This window comes from Schistocerca nitens, chromosome 1 (genome assembly GCF_023898315.1).
Source record: "Schistocerca nitens isolate TAMUIC-IGC-003100 chromosome 1, iqSchNite1.1, whole genome shotgun sequence".
Classification (NCBI taxonomy): Eukaryota; Metazoa; Arthropoda; class Insecta; order Orthoptera; family Acrididae; genus Schistocerca; species Schistocerca nitens.
In genome coordinates, this window is record NC_064614.1 from 1,208,969,790 (window position 1) to 1,208,986,913 (window position 17,124).

The following is a 17,124-nucleotide window of genomic DNA, read 5'->3' on the forward strand; positions in this document are numbered from 1 at the left end:
GAGTGTAATTGTGGATCTGTCAGTGACAGACCGCGTTCTACGAAAAAGGAATTGACTGTCTAGTCCCGCAGCGAGACAAAAGCCTTAACGCGTGTGGTGATTTCTTTTGAGTGGAACCATTTCACGGTGCAGTCGTGGCAGCTGTTCGGTTTTCACTTGATTGTCTCTCACAACTTATGTTTGGATAAAACTTTTTCGTCGGCAGCTCGTGGTCTTGCGGTAGCGTTCTCGCTTCTCCCGCACGGGATCCCGGGTTCGATTCCCGGCGGGGTCAGGTATTTTCCCAGCCTCGAGATGGATGGGTCTTGTAGTGTCGTCTTCATCATCATCATTTATCCCCATTACGGCCGGAGGAAGGCAATGGCAAACCACCTCCGCTAGGACCTTGCCTAGCCAGTGGTGCTGGATTCCCGCATCGTCCCCTACACTCCTCGGAGTATGGGACATCATCTCATCTTCAAAGCTTTGTTCACGTAATTACTTCTTTGTAAATGCTATTAGAAAGTACACTGGTAAGCCAAAACGTATGGCCACTACCCACCGCCATAGTGGATTCCGCCTGGTGGCACTGCGGGTCCGTGAGTCGGTAGCAAAAGTATGTAAGCGGAACAAACACGGACGCGTATCACCCTAGCGAAGATACGGGCTGCCTGTGGGGAAATCCATTGAGATAAGCGACTTTGACGAAGGGCAGATTATTACCACGCAGAGCCTGTGAACGAGTATCTCGAAAATGGTGAAGCTAGATGAAAGTTCACTTGCCGCTGTCGTGAGCATCTACGGATAAAGGTAGTAGAATGAAACTAACACCAGGCGTTAAATGGTTGGACGCGTACTACTCTACACAGAACGTGCGGCTTGGGGGATTACTCACAAGGGAAGCTCCCCATCGCACCCCCCTCAGATTTAGTTATAAGTTGGCACAGTGGATGGGCCTTGATAAACTGAACACAGATCAATTGAGAAAACAGGAAGAAGTTGTGTGGAACTGTGAAAAAATAAGCAAAATATACAAACTGAGTAGTCCACGGGTCGCATAGGCAACATTATGGACAAGAGGAGCTCAGGAGCGTCGTGGTCCCGTGGTAGCGTGAGCAGCTGCTGAACGAGAGGTCCTTGGTTCAAGTCTTCCCTAGACTGAAAATTTTATTTTCTTTATTTTTGCATAGTTATTATCTGTCCGTTCGTTCATTGACGTCTTTGTTCACTGTAATAAGTTTAGTGTCTGTGTTTTACGACCGCATCGCAAAACCGTGCGATTAGTAGACGAAAGGACGTGCCTCTCCAATGGGAACCGAAAACATTTGATCGCAAGGTCATAGGTCAACCGATTCCTCCACAGGAAAACACATCTGATATATTCTATACGACACTGGTGACGGCATGTGCGTCACATGACAGGAATATGTTGTCGACCTACCTAACTTGCACACTTGGCGAAGGGGTAAAAAGATTCTTCTACCTTGCCCGATTTAGGTTTTCTTGTGGATGCGATAATCACTCCCAAAAAAGTGATGAAAACATAAGAGTTTGTCACATAAACTGAAAATAAAAAATTAAAGTTTACACTCGACGGTAGACTTGAACCTAAGACCTTTCGTTCCGCAGCTGCTCACGTTACCACGAGACCACGGCGCTCCTGCGTTCTGTCTCCTTCACATTGCATATCTTCCCATGAACTACTCAGTTTGTATATTTTGCTTATTTTTTCACAGTTCCACACAACTTCTTCCTGTTTTCTCAATTGATCTGTTTTCAGTTTTTCAAGGTCTATCCACTGTGCCGACTTCTAACTAAATCTGAGGGGGGTGCGATGGGGAGCTTCCCTTGTCAGAGACGTGCAATGCGCCACGGGCGCAGGGTGCTGGGAGCAGTATTATGCTATGGGAGACATTCTCCTGCGCTTGGGTAGGACCTGTGATACGAATCGAAGCTGCGAACCATCTGCAACCCTTCATACATCATGTCTTCCGCGACGGCGTCGTCGTCTTTCAACAGTATATTTGTCCGTGTCTGGGAGGCAGTACCGTTCTACAGCGTGGCATTGTAGAGAACTCACTTTGATGTCTTGGGGAACAGATTCGCCTCAGGTAAAACCTATGGAACCCTCTGGGTCGCTATCTGGCGCGTTCAGCGCGTACGCAAATCAGTGGCCCGTTATCTACGCGAATTACATGACCTTTTTGTAGACATCTAATATCATATACACTACTGGCCATTAAAATTGCTACAGTCGCGAAATTTAACCGATAGGAAGAAGATGCTGTGATATGCAAATGATTAGCTTTTCACAGCATTCACACAAGGTTGACGCCGGTGGCGACACCTACAACGTGCTGACACGAGGAAAGTTTCCAACCGATTTCTCATACACAAACAGCAGTTGACCGGGCGTTGCCTGGTGAAACGTTGTTGTGATGCCTCGTGTAAGGAGGAGAAATGCGTACCATCACGCTTCCGACTTTGATAAAGGTCGGATTGTAGCCTATCGCGATTGCGGTTTATCGTATCGCGACATTCCTGCTCGCGTTGGTCGACATCCAATGACTGTTAGCAGAATATGGAATCGGTGGGATCAGGAGGGTAATAGGTAATGCCGTACTGGATCCCAACGGCTTCGTATCACTAGCAGTCGAGATGACAGCCATCTTACCCGCATGGCTGTAACGGATAGTGCAGCCACGTCTCGATCCCTGAGTCAACAGATGGGGACGTTTGCAGGACAACAACCATCTGCACGAACAGTTCGACAAGTTTGCAGCAGCATGGACTATCAGCTCGGAGCCTATGGCTGCGGTTACCCTTGACGCTGCATCACAGACAGGAGCGCCTGCGATGGTGTACTCAACGACGAACCTGGGTGCACGAATGGCAAAACGTCATTTTTTCGGATGAATCCAATTTGTGTTTACAGCATCATGATGGTCGCATCTGTTTTTGGCGACATCGCGGTGAACGCACGTTGGAAGCGTGTATTCGTCATCGCCACACTGGCGTGTCACCCGGCGTGATTGTATGGAATGGCATTGGTTACACGTCTCGGTCACCTCTTTTTCGCATTGACGGCATTTTTAACAGTGGACGCTACATTTCAGATGTGTTACGACCCGTGACTCTACCCTTGATTCGATCCCTGCGAAACCCTACATTTCAGCAGGATGATGCACGACCGCATGTTGGAGGTCGTGTACGGGACTTTCTGGATACAACAAATGTTCGACTGCTGCCCCGGCCAGCACATTCTCCAGATCTCTCACCAACTGAAAACGCCTGGTCTATAGTGGCTCGTCACAATACGCCAGTCACTACTCTTGATGAACTGTGGTATCGTGTTGAAGCTGCGTGGGCAGTTGTACCTGTACACGCCATCCAAGCACTGTTTTACTCAATGCCCAGGCGTATCAAGGCCATTATTACGGCCAGAGGTGGTTGTTCTGAGTACTGATTTCTCAGGATCTGTGCACCCAAATTGCGTGAAAATGTAATCACATGAGCCGGCCGAAGTGGCCGTGCGGTTCTAGGCGCTGCAGTCTGGAACCGCGAGACCGCTACGGTCGCAGGTTCGAATCCTGCCTCGGGCGTGGATGTGTGTGATGTCCTTAGGTTACTTAGGTTTAAATAGTTCTAAGCTCTAGGGGACTAATGACCTCAGAAGTAGAGTCCCATAGTGCTCAGAGCAATTTGAGTTTGTAATCACATGTCAGTTCTAGTAATGGATACCCGTTTATCGTCTGCATTTCTTCTTGCTGTAGCAATTTTAATGGCCAGTAGTGTACTTCCAAAAACCCACCAACAAACTGTCTGATCCCTGATACGCGGTATCACTGGTGTATTTCGTTCCAAACATGGACAAACGAGCAATTAGACAGTTGGTTATAGTGTTTCTGCTTATTAGTGTATGCTTTCGGGGTTTAATTTCCTATACGAACTGATGAACTGTCAACCAACTGTTAACCAACGTCTCAACCAGAGACGTTCGCGCAGGAGCATGCCGGATGGCAGATTCAGGTGTGCCAGACTGCGCCGCACCACAGGTGCGGACCCGCCTGTCCGCTGTCGCCGGCGGCTGAGTCTGCGGGAGAAAGTTCCGTTTTCCTTCCGCCTCCAGCGGATACTGGTTGCCTCGCAACTGGCCGTCGGCTCAGTTCTACCATACATGGAAATGGAACTCTTCCTGTTCTCTTCCTTACGGTTTATTACCCATCTTATTTTTTGCCCTCCTGAAGGAATTAATCTAGTGAATTTCCTTTCTTCCCTCGAGGAAGCGATTTTTCCGGTATTTCTTATCACACTGCAATTGTTTTGAAAACAAAGTAAAAGTGGTTCGAACAGTCCACGGGTATACTGCCGATTCATAGTGTCCAACGGGCACAATATTTCGGCGACCAGACATGTCGCCATCGTCAGGTGCGCTGACGAACTGAGCCCCTGAGGGCGGGCGGCAGATTTAAATCCCCTCCCCCCGCGAGCCGCTCTCTTCTCCGTCCGCGCCCGCGCGCCGGTGGTCACGAAGACGTGGGCGTTGGAATCTGTCGTAGCGTCGATGTGCTTGCTGCGTCCGCCCTGGTATTCTTAAAGACAGTGCAGAGAAGACTCTCAGCAAGAAGTACGAGCTGGCGACCAGGGCGGACGTAGCAAGCACATCGACGCTACGACAGATTCCGACGCCCACGTCTTCGCGACCGCCGGCGCGCGGGCGCGGACGGAGAAGAGAGGGGCCCGCGGGGGGAGGGCATTTAAATCTGCCGTCCGCCCTCAGGAGCTCAGTTCGTCAGCGCAACCGACGATGGCGACATGTCTGATCGCCGAAATATTGTGCCCGTTGGACACTATGAATCGGCAGTATACCCGTGGACTCTTCGAGCAACAAATGCGAGGGGAGAAACTGAAGAATCACAGAGTAAAAGTGATTTCCATATACAAAAGAAAATTAGGGAAAACGACGTACAAAAAAGCACCAAACAAGCTGCTATTCTGAGAAGTGCGTATGTACGATGGACCAATATGGAATGTGATTAATGGATCATAAGGAAAAGCTTAATGTTTAGAAAGAAGTGACGACTGCCTCATAGCCCAAGAGGGAGAAAGATTTGCAGCCACACAATACCTACATCAAACACAGGACACATTCGCGGACTGTTGCCGTTTGGAGTTGGCAGATGGACTGTAAATGCCACCATGGCGGGTCATCCAACTGCTATTGCAGGACTAGTCTGTGTTTTCGTCAGCAGTAGTAATGCACGTAATTTGTAGGACTGAGGAGCTCCTTAAAAAAGAAATGCAACCTGCCATAACACAGGGAGGCGTTCCAAGTAAGCCTTTCGTGAAGAGTATGTGTGTGGTTCTTAGTCTGGGAAAAGAAGGCATTGCGCAAAGCTTACTAAATTTCTCGTTAAATAATTCGACTACGGAGTAGAAGCGCGGTCACTACCGCCGGAGGTTCGAGTCCTCCCTCGGGCATGGGTACGTCTGTTGTTCTTATCATAGGTTAGTTTAAGTAGTGTGTAAGTCGAGGGACGGATGAACTCAGCAGTTTGGTCCCTTGGGAATTCACACATATTTCAACATTTGGGCAGCAGAAAAATATCAGCTGACAAATCAGATGTAAGGACACGACCACTGAGATCCGTAGAGAACACCAGGGGGAAGTCATCGTAGTGTGAGACACTTTACTGCTGGATTTAAGTGTGTGGACTCCAACATCCTTCATGAGGAGCACTTATTAACGTCTCGGACAACGCTCTAGGCTTTGCTTCTGGGAGCAACGCCAACACGTAGAAGTAGCCACTCCTAACACCCAACATCCACTACCATCCAGCTCTGGCCAAGAAATTTGCAAGAGCTGCCGTCCGAGATTGTTGCCAAAGCGCTCCCGCCGCCACGAGTATGACGTTAATTGTCCGCCAATCACCGCTGCCTAAATGACGCGCACAACAGCACTCCAGTGGCAGACCACCTGTCAGTTGACACTTGTCTCACAGCAAGTAGAACACTTTTATGACCTGAGATATTTTCTTATTTAAATAGTAGTGATATAAATATATCTAGCTTTTTATGTAGTATTCATGGCGACGTACTTGAGGACAATATTCTGGAAATGGAGGAGAATGTAGATGAAAGCGAAATGGGAGATACAATACTGCGTGAAGAGTTTGACAGAGCACTGAAAGACCTGAGTCGAAACAAGGCCCCGGGAGTAGACAGAATTCCATTAGAACTACTGACGGCCTTGGGAGAGCCAGTCCTGACAAAACTCTACCATCTGGTGAGCAAGATTTATGAGACAAGCTAAATACCCTCAGACTTCAAGAAGAATATAATAATCCCAATCCCAAAGAAAGCAGGTGTTGACAGATGTGAAAATTACCGAACTATCAGTTTAATAAGCCACAGCTGCAAAATACTAACGCGAATTCTGTACAGACGAATGGAAAAACTAGTAGAAGCCAACCTTGGGGAAGATCAGTTCGGATTCCGTAGAAATATTGGAACACGTGAGGTAATACTGACCTTAAGACTTATCTTAGAAGAAAGAATAAAGAAAGGCAAACCTACGTTTCTAGCATTTGTAGACTTAGAGAAAGCTTTTGACAATGTTGACTGGAATACTCTCTTTCAAATTCTAAAGGTGGCAGGGGTAAAATACAGGGAGCGAAAGGCTATTTACAATTTGTGCAGAAAGCAGATGGCAGTTATAAGAGTCGAGGGACATGAAAGGGAAGCAGCGGTTGGGAAGGGAGTGACACAGGGTTGTAGCATGTCCCCGATGTTATACAATCTGTATGTTGAGCAAGCAGTGAAGGAAACAAAAGAAAAAAATAGGAGTAGGTATTAAAATCCATGGAGAAGAAATAAAAACTTTGAGGTTCGCCGATGACATTGTAATTCTGTCAGAGACAGCAAAGGACTTGGAAGAGCAGTTGAACGGAATGGACAGTGTCTTGAAAGGAGGATATAAGATGAACATCAACAAAAGCAAAACGAGGATAATGGAATGTAGTCGAATTAAGTCGGGTGATGCTGAGGGAATTAGATAAGGAAATGAGACACTTAAAGTAGTAAAGGAGTTTTGCTATTTGGGGAGAAAAATAACTGATGATGGTCGAAGTAGCGAGGATATAAAAGGTAGATTGGCAATGGGAAGGAAAGCGTTTCTGAAGAAGAGAAATATGGTAACATCGAGTATAGATTTTAGTGTGAGGAAGTCGTTTCTGAAAGTATTTGTATGGAGTGTAGCCATGTATGGAAGTGAAACATGGACGATAACTAGTATGGACAAGAAGAGAATAGAAGCTTTCGAAATGTGGTCCTACAGAAGAATGCTGAAGATTAGATGGGTAGATCACATAACTAATGAGGAGGTATTGAATCGAATTGGGGAGAAGAGGATTTTGTGGCACAACTTGACAAGAAGAAGGGACCGGTTGGTAGGACATGTTCTGAGGCATCAAGGGATAACAAATTTAGCACTGGAGGGCAGTGTGGAGGGCAAAAATCATAGAGGGCGACCAAGAGATGAATAAGAGATGAATACACTAAGCAAATTCAAAAGGACGTAGGTTGCAGCAAGTACTGGGAGATGAAGAAGCTTGCACAGGATAGAGTAGCATGGAGAGCTGCATCAAACCAGTCTCAGGACTGAAGACCACAACAACAACAACAAGCTTTTTATAATGGGTAACTGAAGTCAGTAGCCGTGGACCAAGCACAACATTTTTTGAAGATACTCAGCCGGCCGGAGTGGCCGTGCGGTACTAGGCGCTACAGTCTGGAGCCGAGTGACCGCTACGGTGACAGGTTCGAATCCTGCCTCGGGCATGGATGTGTGTGATGTCCTTAGGTTAGTTAGGTTTAATTAGTTCTAAGTTCTATGCGACTGATAACCTCAGAAGTTAAGTCCCATAGTGCTCAGAGCCATTTTGAAGATACTCAGTTGTGCTACATTATGTTCACACTCTTGCAGCCGACTCGCCAAATTCCTTTATTCATTGTAAAATTCGCACGCAAGTGCACTTACGAGAGGTGTTGAAACAGTAATGAAACACATTTCTCTCTCGGACTATTTCGGTTGACAAAAAATGCAGAACTTGTTGTCGGACATGGTGGAATATTCCCGCTTCACCCCCATACAGTTTCACGAATGACCGACAGGTGGCGGCGTTGTAAGTAGCCTTCAAAATGGCGTCTGTGACTGAGGTGCGTACCAAGCAGAGAGCACTCATTGAGTTTCTTTTGGCGGAAAACCAGACAATTGCAGATATTCATAACCACTCGCAGAATATCTACGGCTGCCTGGCAGTGAACAAAGAGCGGTGACTCATTGGGCGAGGCGTCATGGCAACAAGGACGCGCAAACCTGTCCGATTTCCCGCATGCAGGGCGGCCGCACACAGTTGTGACTCCTGCATTTTTGGAACGTGCGGACACTCTCATTCGAGGTGATCGGCGGTTCACAATCAAACCACCTCGCTGCTCAACTGGACGTCTCTATTGGTAGTGCTCACACACTCGCCGACCAGTTGAGGAACTCAAAGGCGTGCGATCACTGGATTCCTCGCCACCTAACACAAGGCCATAAAGAGTAACGAAAGACCATCTGTGCGGAAATATTTGCACGTTACGAGGCTGAATCGTGACATATTTTGTCGAACATCATCTATGGCGATGAAACATGGGTTCATCACTTCGAACTGGAAACAAAACGGCGATCCATTGAGTAGCGCGACGCCACGCCTCCTACGGAACGTTCAAAGCGACACCAACACCCGGTACAGTCATGACGACGATCTCTTCGGGCTCTGAAGGGGCTATGCCTCATTCTGCAACAATCGACTCGGAAGTGTATTGTGCTAACCTCAGGAAATCGAAGAAATGACTTCACCGTGTTCGTGGCCACAATAATGCACACAATTTCTTCTCCATGACAACGCAGGGCCTCACACAAGTCTGCGAACACGATAGGAGCTTACAGAACTTTCATTGGACTGTTCTTCCGCATCCACCCTAAAGCCCGGATCTCGCAACTTCCGATTTCCATGTGTTTGGCCCAATGAAGGGCGCCCTCCGCGAGAACCGGTACGTGGATGATGGGGAGGTTATAGATGCAAAAAGGCGTTGGCCCCGACGTCAACCAGTGGAGTGGTGACATGCCCGCATGTCCTCCCTGTAGGAGGCGAAAGTCCGTCCCATTGAACGGAGATTATGTTGCAAAATAGGGTTTTGTGGCCAGGAACGACATGTTGTTCGGCTTCCACGTCATACCTTACATCGCTTCTCCGCAGAAATGTTACTGGGGTAGGCTAGGGAAATGCAAATCCCCGAAGTTATGTCCAATTGAAAGTCTTACACCAAGTAGTTGAAAGATATGGAATTATTATTATTAATATTATTAATATGTGCCTGTTTCCATTGTATACATTCTGGTTTCACCATGTAACATTATTTATTTGCTGAACCAAATCGCTATCCCCTCGAATAGCTGGAAACTGTTCCCTTAAAGGCTAAATACACTCCTGGAAATGGAAAAAAGAACACATTGACACCGGTGTGTCAGACACACCATACTTGCTCCGGACACTGCGAGAGGGCTGTACAAGCAATGATCACACACACGGCACAGCGGACACACCAGGAACCGCGGTGTTGGCCGTCGAATGGCGCTAGCTGCGCAGCATTTGTGCACCGCCGCCGTCAGTGTCAGCCAGTTTGCCGTGGCATACGGAGCTCCATCGCAGTCTTTAACACTGGTAGCATGCCGCGACAGCGTGGACGTGAACCGTATGTGCAGTTGACGGACTTTGAGCGAGGGCGTATAGTGGGCATGCGGGAGGCCGGGTGGACGTACCGCCGAATTGCTCAACACGTGGGGCGTGAGGTCTCCACAGTACATCGATGTTGTCGCCAGTGGTCGGCGGAAGGTGCACGTGCCCGTCGACCTGGGACCGGACCGCAGCGACGCACGGATGCACGCCAAGACCGTAGGATCCTACGCAGTGCCGTAGGGCACCGCACCGCCACTTCCCAGCAAATTAGGGACACTGTTGCTCCTGGTGTATCGGCGAGGACCATTCGCAACCGTCTCCATGAAGCTGGGCTACGGTCCAGCACACCGTTAGGCCGTCTTCCGCTCACGCCCCAACATCGTGCAGCCCGCCTCCAGTGGTGTCGCGACAGGCGTGAATGGAGGGACGCTTCTGCCTTGGTGCCAATGATGGTCGTATGCGTGTTTGGCGCCGTGCAGGTGAGCGCCACAATCAGGACTGCATACGACCGAGGCACACAGGGCCAACACCCGGCATCATGGTGTGGGGAGCGATCTCCTACACTGGCCGTACACCACTGGTGATCGTCGAGGGGACACTGAATAGTGCACGGTACATCCAAACCGTCATCGAACCCATCGTTCTACCATTCCTAGACCGGCAAGGGAACTTGCTGTTCCAACAGGACAATGCACGTCCGCATGTATTCCGTGCCACCCAACGTGCTCTAGAAGGTGTAAGTCAACTACCCTGGCCAGCAAGATCTCCGGATCTGTCCCCCATTGAGCATGTTTGGGACTGGATGAAGCGTCGTCTCACGCGGTCTGCACGTCCAGCACGAACGCTGGTCCAACTGAGGCGCCAGGTGGAAATGGCATGGCAAGCCGTTCCACAGGACTACATCCAGCATCTCTACGATCGTCTCCATGGGAGAATAGCAGCCTGCATTGCTGCGAAAGGTGGATATACACTGTACTAGTGCCGACATTGTGCATGCTCTGTTGCCTGTGTCTATGTGCCTGTGGTTCTGTCAGTGTGATCATGTGATGTATCTGACCCCAGGAATGTGTCAATAAAGTTTCCCCTTCCTGGGACAATGAATTCACGGTGTTCTTATTTCAATTTCCAGGAGTGTAATATTGTGTTTGAGATTTGCAGACAATGTTGTCCTTCTAGCCAATGACGGAAAAGAGAACATAGTACTTTTAGAGACAATCAAAACTATAGAAAGGAACTATGGAAATCGAGTAAACCTAAAGGAAACGATTATAATATAAATACGGGGAGACAATGGCGTAGGGGTACTGTCTAATGGATTACAGGTAAGATACTGAGGAGCTATGAACTAGAATAGAAAGAAATTGCAGATGCATCATAGGCATTAAGGCAAAATCAGCAATGGCGAAATCGTCGTTCTTTACAAAGAGGAGAATGTTGTGTAAAGGTGTCGAAACGAAAGTGAGGAAAAGGCTGATGAAATGTTATTGCTGGAGTGTCCAAATGTTTTCTTCTTCTTCTTCTTCTTCGTCTTCTTCTTCTGTCAATTGTTAGGCATTTTCCAGTTACGTTCTGTTCTTCAGTGCCTCTATTGAACGTGGTTAGTTTCTGTTTGATCTGTCATCACTTTCTTGCATTAACTACTGATTTTTTGAATATTAGTCGATAATTATTTATTATTTAGGCATACTATTTTCATTGATTCATGTGACTTGATGTATCCATTTATTTCTGTCCTCCTTAATCAGCAAACTTATGCTTTTGAATCCTAGTTCTTGTCTCATTACCATATCTTTTCATATCATACGTTCTATAGACAGGTGCTATTCTTAAAAGCTTCATATGCTGATGTTATGTCCCAAAATGTGGACCTTGAGGAAACATGACTTCAGGCATTTGGAGGCTTTTCAAATGTGATCATGCCGAAGAACTGATATAATAAAATGCGTAGATAAAATAACAAACGAAGGGGAACTGTGGATATTGGGTAGTTGTTGGATCTAATTAAATGTACTAAAAGAAACTGGAATGACCAAGTTTGAGAAAGATTCACGGAATTTTTGAATGCGTTTTGAAAGGGTACATGGAAGGGAAGAGAAAAATTTGGAGAAATTGGTCAGATCTTGGACAGTCTGCTTCACGGATGTAAACCCAACAGTCCTAAGAAGGAACTGATCAACCTCAAAATGAGGTCACGTTCATAGTGTAGAAAACTGATAACCACGATGATAACCTAATGCTCACGTTGGTACATGTCTTCCCAATATGTTTCACTTCATGACATCGAAGCCAAGATCAATGTTATTAGATGCAACATACAGATCTAAAAAATACGCAGAATATCGCTTTTATTTATGATCAGTTGAAATTATGAAACGTAATAAAATGAAGCAACCCAGAATGGCTGCAAATGTGATTCATAATTTTTCATAGTCTATTTCTACTTCCTTCTATGTTATTGTTTTACTGGTGTCACAGGTTTATTCTTCCATTACGAATTATGATAGAATTTGTTTACTCCTATAGTGAATTCGTATTCCACTTACGATTTTTCAATTGTCTACGTTCCAGATCTTAGGCTGAAGTCTCGTTTCATCTGTACTTCACTGATCAGTGAAACCTTCATAGCTACTCAGCTGTAATTTGCGCTTAAGTAGATAGACTTTGAACGCTAGTATAGAAATCTGCCTGTTGTATTTACAACTTTCACTGCTAAAACTTTCATATGTCATTTACTTGCAGGTTCATTGCAAATATACACGTCTGTACCTAGCTTTTCATTTATACAAGCGTAAGTGCGTTTAGGACTGTCAGTATGTTTGGTCGGAAGGTCTCTGTGAATTCCGATTACACGGGTCACTGAGATTCATGGGCGCCTCGTGGCAAACTGTAGTTAACGTGTCTTCTGTAGTGTGAACTGGCCGTCTTTTCGGTGTTGTCCGGCTCAAGGGACGTCACAGTATGGTAACTCGCTGTGTGGTTATGTAGAGGATCAGCACTTCTGCGATACGAGTCTATCAATCATTCACAGATATTGTGCAGTATACGCGTACTTATTTTCTTAGTTTGCCTGGCGAGGTTAGTACTGGAGAATTTCAGCGAATCTTTCATGGCTTCAAAGAGCGTGTTTCATGACTTCGACGCACGAAACGGAATTGGTCTGTTAGCAATTAATCCGAATGAGTGAGCACTTAAATTCGTCACACCATACTTACTGGTGGTTTTAGAGATATATAGATCTTCTTTTGTTTCAAGTTATCAGGTGGAAGCTTTTTGTACCACATTTCCTGAGAACTTACGTTTCAGCGCCATCGTGGCTTAGTTACTAATCAGACATTTTACATCTTAATTTGAATTCTTTCCCATCATATTCCAATGCAGCTGAATTTTAAGCTTAGGTACACCGTACAGTTAACACAGTGCCACTCTGTGCACCATTCTGCCACCAGCAAAGATACTGTTTCATAAAATCTTTTTCGGATCAATTTCATATCTTGCACCAATCACAGTGAACATTACACATGGTATGTCTACGCGTGGTTTTCAGAACACAAAGTACGTGACGGAGTTCTTCACTCTGTCAGGTGTAGCTATTTTACTTTATGTATATGTGAACGATCCTAACATTGTGGGTAAATTATACCTACTGCACCTAACGCCGCTATTGCACATGTTTATTCACAAGTTTTTCGTAAAACTTCAGGTGTGTGCTACGATTAATTTGTTCTCGTAAATCAGTTAGCCACTTGAAATGAAAATTAAAACACCTGCAGCCGTCTCTTTTGCATTTAATTTGTTTACTAAACTGGTTTCGGTGTTCCGTTACACAGTCTTCAGACACGTCGTCCAATGTAAACTGGGAGCAATCCAATCTCGTGTGCAGTCACAGGAGGGGCCAATATTAAATACCCAGTGTCCATAGATCTCTTGTTTTCCTGACACTGTCCCTTGTTGCATCAACCAAGACACCCTGTCCAGTCGCCGATTACTCCATCTCTAGTTGTCAGTTGATGAACGAAGGAGTAGTGTCGTGTAAACCAGATATCTACATACACAGGTTATTTAACATTGGCTCTGTTCTGACAGGACACGAGATTGGATTCTTCCCAATTTACGTTGATCAAGGGGTCTGAAGGTCGTGTAATGGAACACCAAAACTGGTTGTGAAAATAAATTATTTGGAAAAGTGATGGCTGCAGGTGTTTTAATTTTCATTTCATACTGAACAGCCAAAGTCCTTGTAACCATCTATTACAAGGATGAATATACAAAGAATGAACTGTCTCGTTTGCCCCATATAATACGTCGTATGAAATAAGTGTCTATTGCTCCACGTCGATTTCGCTTAATATTCTAGTCAGATCGTGTTATTATATTAATTCGTGCGTTTTAACTTTGTATGTGAGAGCGAATTTCAGTTTACGTGGAGTTACTTTCGTAGGTAATCCGTTTTCGAAACTGTCCAGGGAGGGCACAGTATCCCGCTTGATTCAGTATTTTTAGAATAAAACTGCAAGGTAAATATGACGTTTCAGAATCGAAACTAGGTGCTGCCGAAAATACTTGGATGTCATCTACTTACTTGCTTGCCGATATATACCCCCGTGGGAACAGGTCACAGTATGAACGAATATACACTACTGGCCATTAAAATAGCTACAGCACGAAGATGACGTGCTACAGACGCGAAATTTAACCGACAGGAATAAGATGTTGTGATATGCTAATGATTAGCTTTTCAGAGGTTTCAAACAAGGTTGGCACCGGCGGTGACACCTACAACGTGCTGACATGAGGAAAATTCCAACCGATTTTTCATACACAAACAGCAGTTCACCGGCGTTGCCCGGTGAAACGTTGTTGTGATGCCTCGTCTAAGGAGGAGAAATGCGTATCATCACGTTTCCGACTTTGATAAAGGTCGGATTGTAGCCTATCGCGATTGCGGTTTATCGTATCGCGACATTGCTGCTCGCGTTGGTCGAGATCCAATGACTGTTAGCAGAGTATGGAATCGGTGGGTTCAGGAGGGTAATACGGAACGCCGTGCTGGATCCCAACGGCCTCGTATCACTAGCAGGCGAGATGACAGACATCTTATCCGTATGGCTGTAACGGATCGTGCAGCCACGTCTCGATCCCTGAATCAACAGATGGGGACGTTTGCAAGACAACAACCATCTGCACGAACAGTTCGACAACGTTTGCAGCAGCATGGACTATCAGCTCGGAGACCATGGCTACGGTTACCCTTGACGCTGCATCAAAGACAGGAGCGCCCGCGATGGTGTACTTAACGACGAACCTGGGAGCACGAATGCCAAACGTCACTTTTTCGGATTAATCCAGGTTCTGTTTACAGCACCATGATGGTCGCATCCGTGTTTGACGACACCGCGGTGAACGCACATTGGAAGCGTGTATTCCTCATCGCCATACTGGCGTATCACCCGGCGTGATGATATGGGGTGCCATTGGTTACACGTCTCGGTCACCTCTTTTTCGCATTGACGACACTTTGAACAGTGGACGTTACATTTCAGATGTGTTACGACCCGTGGCTCTACCCTTCCTTCAATCCCTGCGAAACCCTGCATTTCAGCAGGATAATGCACGACCGCATGTTGCAGATCCTGTACGGGCCTTTCTGGATACAGAAAATGTTTGACTGTGGCCCTAGGCAGCACATTCTCCAGATCTCTCACCAATTGAAAACGTCTGGTCAATGGTGGCCGAGCAACTGGCTCTTTACAATACGCCATTCACTACTCTTGATGGACTGTGGTATCGTGTTCAAGCTGCATGGGCAGCCGTACCTGTACACGCCTTCCAAGTTCCGTTTGACTCAATGCCCAGGCGTATCAAGGCCGTTATTACGGCCAGAGGTGGCTATTCTAGGTAGTGATTTCTCAGGATCTATGCACCCAAATTGCGTGAAAATGTAATCACATCTCAGTTCTAGTATAATATATTTGTCCAATGAATACTCGTTTATCATCTGCATTTCTTCTTGGCGTAGCAGTTTTAATGGCCAGTAGTGTACGTCTGCGCCAAGTGTCACGTGGGACGTGCGCTGCGAGGCTGCCACAAAATGTCAGGAGTCGCGTTCCCCTGATCTGCGTGCAGCGCGGCGCAACGGAGTGCAGTGCAGTGCCCCTTGCAGGTGAATGCACCGGCAGGGTGCCTCTGAATGGCGGTACACCCACCACACCCACCGCAGCCAGCGGAGCGTGAAGGCCGCTACACTACTGTACACCGATACGCCGCTACGCCGCGTTCACGAGGTGCCCGCAACACACCTCTGTTGCGAACCGTTGCAGACTCTCCAGGCGATGCCCGTCGCTCTCCGCTCACCGAGACAGGGAAGCAGCAGAAAGGGAGATTCTACCGATTGCAACATTTTTCTTTCGATTTTCTACACGGAAATTATTTCCGTTTCGCGACGGTGATGAAACCTCTTTTTATCTGTCATATATAAACGACCTAGTAGGTAAAGTCGGAACTTAGATGAGGATCCTCGGGAATGATGCTGTTGTATTCACAGCGGTCACAACGCCAGAAAATTATAATGAAGCGCAGGAAGACCATCCGAGGATCGATGCTTGGTGCAGGAGCCAGCAGTCGACCATCAGTATAAACAAACGTAACGTATTATACATATGTAGGCAGAAAGATCCGTTATCGTAAGATTACACTATTAACGAAAAATCACTGAAAACAGTCAACAACCATTAATACGTACAGATCGACTACAGGTGGAATGACCACATAAAACTAATGACATGTAAGGTAGATGCCAGACTGAACATGACTCGAAGAACCGTCCCAGCGAGGAGGTTTCTTACAAAACCCTCGCTTGACTAACACTTGAATATTGTATGTGAGCCGTAGCATATGGAATAGATAGAGGGAGAAAATCCAAAGAAGAGCAGTGCATATCACAGCAGGTAGGTTTAGGAAGTGCGGAAGCATCACGGAAATGCTCGTCCAACTCTAGCGTCAGACGCTGCAAGTGAGGCGTTCGCATCACTGTATGGCCTGCTGTTAAAATTCCGAAATCGTATATATGCAGAAACAACGAGCAGTATATTTATATATTCCTGACACTGTCAGTCTCGTGGTCATCTGCAGTGTGTGTTAAGGGAGGAAAACTTCACATTCCAACATCGCTGAAAAATCATTTTATTGGATGACCGGCTTCGACAAAGCTATGCTGTCGTAATCGGATGTCGTACTTTAAAATTTTTGCATCATATTGTCCAGCAGCATTGCAAGTCGCTTCACATTACATGTGCACTTCCCACTACCATGAAAATCACTCCACATTGACATGTCAGCTGTAAAAGTGTTTTGTACAAATAAACAT